Here is an 8,314-nt window from a genome sequence, read left to right on the forward strand (position 1 = left end):
AGGTAATGGTCTGACAGAAGAGGGTTCTGTGGGAAGACCTCCAAATGCTCAATGTCAATGCCATATGTAAGAACAAGGTCGAGGGTGTGGCCAAAGCAGTGAGTGGGTTTCTGTACTCTCTGACAGAAGCCAATCGAGTCCAACAATGAGATACATGCAGTACTAAGGCAATCATTATCAATATCCACATGGATATTAAAATCTCCTACAATAATAACCATATCAGTTTTAAGGACAGAACTTGATAAACACTCTGAAAATTCAGATATAAATTCTGAATATGGACCTGGTGGCCGGTACAGTATAACAAATAGGATTGGCTGTAATGTTTTACAGGTTGGATGTGAAAGATTAAGAACAAGGCTTTCAAATGAGTTGTAGTTTAGTTTAGGTTTAGGATTCATTAATAGGCTTGAGTCAAAGATGGCTGCTACTCCACCTCCTCGGCCGGTGCCTCGAGGAATGTGAGTATTAATATGACTTGGAGGAGTTGATTCATTTAGGCTGACATATTCTTCATTGCTCAGCCAGGTTTCAGTAAGACACAATAAATCAATGTGATTGTCTGATATTAAATCATTTACTAATACAGCTTTAGATGACAGAGATCTAATATTTAGGAGTCCACATTTAATTATCTTGTTTTGTTGCACTTTTGAAATAGTGATGTTAACCTGTATGAGGTTATTTTGTATGACTCCTCTTCTGGTTACTTTTGATTTAATTAATTTAAGTGGCCGTGGGACAGACACAGTCTCTATAGAGTTAAGGTCAAGGGTGGGTAACTGCTCGAATGGAAGTGCAGAGAAGGGTGGAAGACTACAACTCTGTTTCTGCTTCCTGATCTGAACTCTGGGTCATGGATTAAGTCCGCTAATCAACTTGGCCATGTTTGCAGAAATGAGACGCGCTCCATCCCAAGTGGGATGAATGCCGTCTCGACTCATCAGATCAGGCTTTCCCCAGAAAGTCTGCCAGTTATCTATGTAGCCCACATTGTTTGCTGGGCACCACCTGGACAACCAGCGGTTGAATGACGACATGCGGCTATACATGTCATCATTGATCAGATTGGGGAGAGGGCCAGAGAAAACTACGGTGTCTGACATTGTCTTGGCATAAGTACACACCGATTCCACATTAATTTTAGTGACCTCCAACCGCCGCAGTCGGGAGTCATTACCGCCGGCGTGTATTATAATCTTACTGTAACTACGCTCATCTTTAGCCAGCAGTTTTAAACAAGATTCAATGTCGCCCGCTCTGGCCCCCGGGATGCATATGACTTTGGTCCCTGGCTTCGCTATCTTCACGTTTCTGACTATGGAGCTACCTATAACCAGAGTGGGTTTCTCAGCGGGTGCGTCGCTGAGTGGGGAAAACTGGTTTGAAACGTGAAGAGGTTGGTGGTGCTCAGTGGGCTTCTGTTTAGACTTAAAACCGCTTCGAACAGTCACCCAGCCATCCGGCTGCTCGGGGGCTGCCGGGGGACAGCTAACAGAGGCTAATGCTAAAGGCTCCGCGCCGACTATGGGGGGAGGCGGGCTAACTAGCGTAACTGTCTGAGCTGCGATGGTGCGGAGCCGTGCATCTAACCCACTTAGAACTGCCTCCAACCTAGCAAATGAACTACACTTGTTGCATGTACCGTTATCATTAAGGGAGGCAGAGGAATAGCTATACATGAGACACTCTGAGCAAGAGGGAGCGGGAGGGGGAGAAGAAAACATCGAGAGCTGCTAAACTGGCAACCGGAAGTGATGCAATGCGCTTACCGGAAGAGAGAGAGCGATGCGTTCAGGAACCTCACGAGTTCTTCATCAGCAGGACTTGTCTTGAACACCTCTTCTTGCAGAAATACAACTGTCCAACAGGCTAATTATTTCTCTGGCATGTGGCCTCTTGTGTCTCCTCTCCAGGGTGTGGATCTTTTGTGGATGATCAGATCGAGTTATGATGTTGCAGTCGCCCAATTGCAGATTCAGCTTGAGCAAAACCTTTGCCTATTGTGTTCAAACCAAGCCCAGAGGAGTTTATAAGGCAGGTGTCCTTTCTTTCATATTTTTTGCTGAACACAATATTATGCATTTGCCCTCTACATCCTCTAGTTGGAAAGAGCATACTTATAAAAGCACTGTTACAACTCCTTCAGTGTCATATTGCTTTTCAAATCGTTCAAAAGTGATTTAATGACGTTTGATTGGAAAGTAAACAATCAACACATACATCCACTGAAATAGATAAAAATGGGGGAAGGTAACGTTCACAAATTAATATAATATATATAATGTAATATAAAATAAATAGGGGTTTACTTTTCTTCATTAGCATTTCCATTTACAAGGTGGTTTTCTTTTGACCTACTTTTGTGTGGCTGTGAAAAAAAACCTGCATGGCATGACACGCCTGGTTAGACCTATGTGCAACATGGGATACACCCTCCAAAACCTGCTGTGCTAGTTTTACCAATGAATCAAAATGTTTCTGAAACTTATGGTCAATATTTGAAGAAAACTGTTTGTTGTTTAATGTTAGGTGTATCTATAGCATGTGATGCTTCCCTTATTGTACGGACTAAAAGGAGATTGTATTGATCACCATTCCAATACTTTCAAAAGCTGCTATAATTATTGTAAATATCTTGGGTGAAATGTGCAAATTTCATTCGTAGCTTTTCTGCATTGTTATAATAAAGGGGGGCTTCTGTCAGAGGGAAAGCAAGAGAGTATATTCTAGTGTTGTAAGTTTCACACTTCGTACGTTTTTCTGGAGAAGAAATGAAGGAGAAAAAAAAGGTGTGGCTTTGAAAGAGGGTGTGTCAACCTCTATTTAAACACTGTGTGTCAGTGCTCTCCTCTCAAAACCCTCTTCCACTCTCTACCTGCACAAGCTGTTATACCATTTTGGTAAGTAGAAATATGTTTTTAAAAAAACCTTTTTGAATTGCAACATTAACCAATTTGCATTTAATTTGTCCAAATACTTGATACCTAATGTAACATTATGTGGCATGAGATGCATGAATGACGTGTGGTTTGTGGACAATGTGTCGCAACATGTCAATCTATGAGGAGATGGTAGCATTTCTAAATTGAATAGTTTAATAACGATAATCATGAAATTGGTGTGAATTAATCCAATTTAAGCTACCGATGATTCTGGGGAAAAAACAACAATGAAAAGTTATTTTAAAAGTCATGCAGTAGGGTGGAAAACTGAAAATCAGTGTCTGACAGTTCCATTGATGAGAAACATCCAGTTAAGTGAGTGGGCAAGAAGTCTTTGGTGAAGGGCAGGACAGCATTCAGATGCCGTGAATTGTTTAACAAACATTTTGAGACTTTCTTGGCACACCAGACTACCAATTTTCTCCCTGTATTAACCAGTTGGTTATCCAACTCAGTATTTTAATTTGATGCTCCAAAGCAGTCCAACCCATGTTTTAAGATGTAATGAAGCATTATATTTAGCCATAAACACTGATTAAAGTCAACAATACTTTCTCATTCCAGCCATCATGTCAAAACTCCTTACAGCAATTTGCCTCATTAAGGAAACCTTTGATAAATATGCTAAAGGAGAAGGAGACGAGTCGACTTTGACCAAGGGAGAACTTACACAGTTGATCAAAAAGGAGCTTCTCGGTGACGTAAGTAGAACAAAAGCAGCACATTGACAATATAGCTGTCAATGCCTCTTTGACTTAAGGTTTATGTTTTGGATTCACAACTCCTTCTGTTTTTCTTTTGTTCAGACCGCACCCACCAATGAAGTTGAGGAGTTCTTCTGCAAGTTGGATCAAGATGGTGATGGTGTTGTTAATTACATGGAGTATGTAACTTTTGTAGCATCCTTCTGTATGATGCTTCAAGGAATGAAATGTTAGCCACGTTGAGTAAGAACTTCTTTGGGTATTTTAATTTGTTCTAAATGAAAACAAACTGTAATATCCAATTTGCACTGTAGGCTATAACAGTCATGTCATCTTCAGATGTTCTGAGAAGGACAACTTGATCCAACACACAAAGATCAATTTTTTGGGTTATTATGTTGGCTTGGAGGATAATTCAACTGTGATGACTTTGAGTGCAAAATCACTGATGTTCAAATGCAATCGGTGAACAATAAAGAAAATAAATGAATGCTGTCACATTTTGTGAATGCTTTGTGAGTCTTCCTAAACAAAATACCCGTATCATTCAAACTCAGGCAGCTGACCATCTCTACTGTGCATCTACAAGGAAGAATGATTTTAAAATCATCTTTAAAGAGCATAATCTGCCTTTTCATTTAATTTACAATGTAAAATGTCTCTCAACTCATCATTCAGGGACCCACCCCATGGTGAAATGTTGACTATTATGTAACTGTTTGGATGCATTGCAAAGCAGGAAATTACATACTACTAATAATAACATTTGTATGTGGTCCTTAAAAAGCTAAATATGAGTTTAAAACTATAGTGGCGTACACAAAGTGTGGATAAAATAAAACCTTAATACTCCGTAATCTTCATACACATGTTCGTGAAGACTTCGGTAATTGTGCTGTGTTCTATGTTCTCATGATCACCACTAAGGTGTCCAACACAAATACTTTATGCTGCTATGATGCTCCCTTGTGTTTAAAGCTTTCACTCTGAGGCGTCCATAACATTTATTTCCCTTTGGTCTTGTGTGGCTGAAACAATGAGCCTAATAAAGAGGATGAGAAGTATTTCCGATCCAAAGTTTGGGCACAACTGGCTGACAGTCAGACTGGTTCATAACATTGATCATTTAGTCAGAAAATAACACTGACTGACTCACAACTTGTTTGTATACTATTATGTGCCCTGCCCAGGAAACTAGCCAATACACACGTGAGCCGAATGGAATGCATCCTCGGGCAGCCTCGTGAATCATCGGACTTTGTCGGCTTTTCCCGGCGATCTCGGTCAGTTAGCTAGCCGAGCTGATTAGCCCGCTACTACAAGCTAATGTTTGTTGGGTATTTATTGTTCTCTGAATTTGAGTGGATGATACAAAGAGTATAGAAACATGGCGGACGTCGAGGGACAAGGAAGTTGTTCATCGGTCCCTCCGTTGCCTTACCCTTCTTCTCGCAACGGCTCCGGTAGCTGTAACGTTAGAGCCGGTATTTCGAAGGGGGACAGGATTCTCGAGGTGTAGTTACGAGCTACTGTCTTAGCGTCACCCAAAACATATTAAAGTAACGTGGCTCTGACTGAGATGACTGTTTGGCCAAACTTGCTCCGTCTGTATTGCACAACAGTTCCCTCTGGTATTGTTACCGACTGTTTCTGGAGGAGAAGCTGTGGGCCAGCAGCTCAACTGAGTTCATAAGAAAGTTGTAAAAAGGGCTATCATGTCATGATGTGGGTGAAGATTACATTAATTGTAATTGTAGGTTATCTTGTTCTCTGATCATTATTTCTTCCAGGTAATGTATTAAGATTTTTCCTGATCAATTACCCATTAACCCTTGCATCATCATTAATTACTCAAATTAAATAATCCACTTTGGCCTTCCTTATGTTTCTTAATACCTTATTTTTCAAAGGGAAGTCAAAATGTGCCCGACATGACTATTTCCTGATTTAAGTGCTCTTTTCCGTGCGGCATCTTGCGCTCAATTGAAACATACACATGTTTGCATGAATGTCTTTCAAATCGTTAAAAAGTGATTTAATGACATTTAATTGGAAAGTAAAGAATCAACACATACATCCACTGAAATATATCAAATGGGGGAAAACAATGAAAAGTAACGTTCACAAATTAATATAATATATATAATGTAATATAAAATAAATGGGAGTTTACTTTTCTTCATTAGCATTTCCATTTACAAGGTGGTTTTCTTTTGACCTACTTTTGTGTGGCTGTGAAAAAAAACCTGCATGGCATGACAAGCCTGGTTAGACCTATGTGCAACATGGGATACACCCTCCAAAACCTGCTGTGCTAGTTTTACCAATGAATCAAAATGTTTCTGAAACTTATGGTCAATATTTGAAGAAAACTGTTTGTTGTTTAATGTTAGGTGTATCTATAGCATGTGATGCTTCCCTTATTGTACGGACTAAAAGGAGATTGTATTGATCACCATTCCAATACTTTCAAAAGCTGCTATAATTATTGTAAATATCTTGGGTGAAATGTGCAAATTTCATTCGTAGCTTTTCTGCATTGTTATAATAAAGGGGGGCTTCTGTCAGAGGGAAAGCAAGAGAGTATATTCTAGTGTTGTAAGTTTCACACTTCGTACGTTTTTCTGGAGAAGAAATGAAGGAGAAAAAAAAGGTGTGGCTTTGAAAGAGGGTGTGTCAACCTCTATTTAAACACTGTGTGTCAGTGCTCTCCTCTCAAAACCCTCTTCCACTCTCTACCTGCACAAGCTGTTATACCATTTTGGTAAGTAGAAATATGTTTTTAAAAAAACCTTTTTGAATTGCAACATTAACCAATTTGCATTTAATTTGTCCAAATACTTGATACCTAATGTAACATTATGTGGCATGAGATGCATGAATGACGTGTGGTTTGTGGACAATGTGTCGCAACATGTCAATCTATGAGGAGATGGTAGCATTTCTAAATTGAATAGTTTAATAACGATAATCATGAAATTGGTGTGAATTAATCCAATTTAAGCTACCGATGATTCTGGGGAAAAAACAACAATGAAAAGTTATTTTAAAAGTCATGCAGTAGGGTGGAAAACTGAAAATCAGTGTCTGACAGTTCCATTGATGAGAAACATCCAGTTAAGTGAGTGGGCAAGAAGTCTTTGGTGAAGGGCAGGACAGCATTCAGATGCCGTGAATTGTTTAACAAACATTTTGAGACTTTCTTGGCACACCAGACTACCAATTTTCTCCCTGTATTAACCAGTTGGTTATCCAACTCAGTATTTTAATTTGATGCTCCAAAGCAGTCCAACCCATGTTTTAAGATGTAATGAAGCATTATATTTAGCCATAAACACTGATTAAAGTCAACAATACTTTCTCATTCCAGCCATCATGTCAAAACTCCTTACAGCAATTTGCCTCATTAAGGAAACCTTTGATAAATATGCTAAAGGAGAAGGAGACGAGTCGACTTTGACCAAGGGAGAACTTACACAGTTGATCAAAAAGGAGCTTCTCGGTGACGTAAGTAGAACAAAAGCAGCACATTGACAATATAGCTGTCAATGCCTCTTTGACTTAAGGTTTATGTTTTGGATTCACAACTCCTTCTGTTTTTTATTTCGTTTAGACCGCACCAACCACTGAAGTTGAGGAGTTCTTCAGCATGCTGGATCAAGATGGTGATGGTGTTGTTGATTACATGGAGTATGTAACTTTTGTAGCATCCTTCTGTATGCTGCTTCAAGGGGAATAATGTTAGCCACGTTGAGTAAGAACTTCTTTGGGTATTTTAATTTAATCTAAATGAAAACATAAACTGTAATATCCAATTGGCACTGTAGGCTATAACATTACATTACATTACATGTCATTTAGCTGACGCTTTTATCCAAAGCGACTTACAATAAGTGCATATAACAGTCACGTCATCTTCAGATGTTCTGAGAAGGAAAACTTGATCTAACACACAAAGATCAATCTTTTGGGTTATTATGTTGGCTTGGAGGATAATTCAATTGTGATGACTTTGAGTGCAAAATCACTGATGTTCAAATGCAATCGGTGAACAATAAAGAAAATAAATGAATGCTGTCACATTTTGTGAATGCTTTGTGATTGTTCCTAAACAAAATACCCGTATCATTCAAACTTAGGCAGCTGACTATCTCTACCGTGCAAGAATGATTTTAAAATCATCTTTAAAAAGCATAATCTGCCTTTTCATTTAATTTACAATGTAAAATGTCTCTCAACTCATCATTCAGGGACCCACCCCATGGTGAAATGTTGACTATTATGTAACTGTTTGGATGCATTGCTTTACATGTAAAGCAGGAAATAACATACTAATAATAACATTTGCATGTGGTCCTTAAAACACAAAGTATGAGTTTAAATCTATAGTAGCGTACACAAAGTGTGGATGAAATAAAATAAAACCTTAATACGCCGTAATCTTCATACACATGTTCGTGAAGACTTCGGTAATTGTGCTGTGTTCTATGTTCTCATGATCACCACTAAGGTGTCCAACACAAATACGTTATGCTGCTATGATGCCCCCTTGTGTTTAAAGCTTTCACTCTGAGGCGTCCATAACATTTATTTCCCTTTGGTCTTGTGTGGCTGAAACAATGAGCCTAATAAAGAGGATGAGAAGTATTTCCGATCCAAAGT

The 8,314-nt window shown here is 38.9% G+C and overlaps 2 long non-coding RNA genes across 2 annotated transcripts; both read left to right on the forward strand.

Moving 5' to 3' along the window:
• The first annotated feature begins 2,772 nt into the window (after positions 1-2,772).
• On the forward strand, positions 2,773-4,150 carry LOC117745263. Its single transcript, XR_004611219.1, has 3 exons — positions 2,773-2,906; positions 3,513-3,649; positions 3,755-4,150. It is a non-coding gene; the product is annotated as an uncharacterized LOC117745263 (long non-coding RNA).
• Positions 4,151-6,282: 2,132 nt separating this feature from the next.
• On the forward strand, positions 6,283-7,734 carry LOC117745264. The gene is made up of 3 exons (XR_004611220.1): positions 6,283-6,416; positions 7,023-7,159; positions 7,266-7,734. It is a non-coding gene; the product is annotated as an uncharacterized LOC117745264 (long non-coding RNA).
• The last annotated feature ends 580 nt before the right edge of the window (positions 7,735-8,314 follow it).

The sequence above is a fragment of the Cyclopterus lumpus genome, chromosome 16, assembly GCF_009769545.1.
Source record: "Cyclopterus lumpus isolate fCycLum1 chromosome 16, fCycLum1.pri, whole genome shotgun sequence".
NCBI lineage: Eukaryota > Metazoa > Chordata > Actinopteri > Perciformes > Cyclopteridae > Cyclopterus > Cyclopterus lumpus.